Consider the following 2130-nt stretch of genomic DNA (forward strand, 5'->3'; position numbering starts at 1 on the left):
TTACCTCTTAATTAAAATAGTTGTAGGCATAGAAATTATAGTGGGTATTTCAACTTGAGGCTGATCGAAAGAGGTTCGAATTCCTCACAAGTGTGGCGGCAATCTTATTATTCCAATTTGTTGTATAAAAAATACTTAACAAATGTCTTGTATAATTATAAAGACTAACAGCGTTTTTGAGTGATCGTTGAACATTATTTCAAATAATTATATTATTTTGGTATTTTTATATGTTGACACAGCTTTAGGTGTATTAAATTAAGACGTCAATTGTGTGGTATGTTTATTATTACAGAATTTAATAAATAGCTATCGGCAAATATCTGTTTATTAAATTGAAAAATTTAGTCACCGTTTCCGTGGTGTAGCGGTTATCACATCTGCCTAACACGCAGAAGGCCCCCGGTTCGATCCCGGGCGGAAACAATTGTTTTTATGTTTTTGAATATTTAATAACAACTATTACATAATATTAAATTGAAAGATAATCGATTTCTACGCCTTTGTTTAAAACTAGTACATTATTTTGAATAATACTGTATTAAATTCAACAGAGTCGAGGTGGCCCAGTGGTTAGAACGCGTGCATCTTAACCGATGATTTCGGGTTCAAACCCAGGCATGCACCACTGAAATTTCATGTGCTTAATTTGTGCTTATAATTCATCTCGTGCTCGGCGGTGAAGGAAAACATCGTGAGGAAACCTGCATGTGTCTAATTTCAACGAAATTCTGCCATATGTGCATTTCGCCAACCCGCATTAGAGCAGCGTGGTGGAATATGCTCCAAACCTTCTCCTCAAAGGGAGAGGAGGCCTTTATCCCAACAGTGGGACATTTACGGGCTGTTAATGTAAAAAAAAAAAAAAAATTCAACAACTTGTTAGAATCGAAGTAGTTTTATACAATACAGTATGAACTAAAATTTAGATGATAAATAATAGTTGAAACGAAATAGGTAATGGTGGTCGCCTTGGGCAACTGGTAAAATCAATTTCAGCACAATTCTCATTTTCTCGATACTTTCATTTCTCTGCAATCCGGAAGATAAAATTCACTGAGCTTTTGCTCCGCAGTGTACATCGAATTCTATTTGCAACTTCATACACGTACTTTGTTGAGGCGAATTTGAGGAGCAAGCAGTTTTGGTTATTAAGGCTATGCTCTTTTTAAAAGAATATAAGAAAATTGTATCCGTTAGTTCAAATACAAAATATACTTAAATTTAGAAAAATAAAATTTCATATATCAATCTAGAATCGACCAAGACTCTTAAGTTTTAGGCATCAATATCAGTAGCAGCACAGTAAATGAATATCAATAAAAAAAGTGCGAATCGAGCGGCCAAGTGCGAGTCGGAATCAAACATGAAGGGTTCCGAAGCAGCTTGCAGCTTAATTTCATAATTTCGAAACGATTTATGATTAAAAAAAACTACTTATTAGGTCTCGTTCAAACCAGTTATCGGTAGAAGTTATTATACGTGTCCCACACGTATAGTTTTGATGATTTTTTTTGAGTTTCAGTTCTAAGTATAGTATAATCCAATAGTTTCGGAAAAGAGTGGCTATGATATACGGACGGACATACAGACAGACAGACATAACGAATCTATAAATTAAATTTAATCGGAAATTGCTTTTCAGGGTTTCGTGGCCAATTGGCAAAAAACGGAACCCCGAAAACCAATCTCCGATAAAATTTCGATTAATTATTTAATGCTATAAAATTAATCTTTAGAATGATATAAACGATATTCTAAAATTACTTTTAAAACATATTGTTGCTATTATCTACAAAGTTCGTGCTTTATCATTCCTCAGCTTTTTTATGGAAATTAACAGAGTGCTTCCATTTTGGTTTTTTTTTTCGTTCCCTCAAATGATTACTTACCGGTGACTTGTTAACGTTAAAATATTTGTACGTTAAAATATTTGTACGTTAAAATATTTGTACGTTATATTGTAATTTATGAAATTTGTTCGTCATAATCCCTAATGTAATCGACTTTTACTGAAATATTTGAAGTATGAGATTTTTAATCTGTTTAAATATTAATAGTATAAAGAGATCTTAAGCTATTTTTTTAATAATGGATGGTTTTTAAGAACTCAGTGATCTGTGTTTATCT

At 32.6% G+C, this 2130-nt stretch overlaps 1 non-coding gene across 1 annotated transcript; it reads left to right on the forward strand.

Moving 5' to 3' along the window:
• The first annotated feature begins 353 nt into the window (after window positions 1-353).
• Window positions 354-426, forward strand: Trnav-aac. The gene has a single exon. It is a non-coding gene; the product is annotated as a tRNA-Val (tRNA).
• The last annotated feature ends 1704 nt before the right edge of the window (window positions 427-2130 follow it).

Source organism: Vanessa atalanta, chromosome 1 (genome assembly GCF_905147765.1).
Source record: "Vanessa atalanta chromosome 1, ilVanAtal1.2, whole genome shotgun sequence".
Taxonomy (NCBI): domain Eukaryota; kingdom Metazoa; phylum Arthropoda; class Insecta; order Lepidoptera; family Nymphalidae; genus Vanessa; species Vanessa atalanta.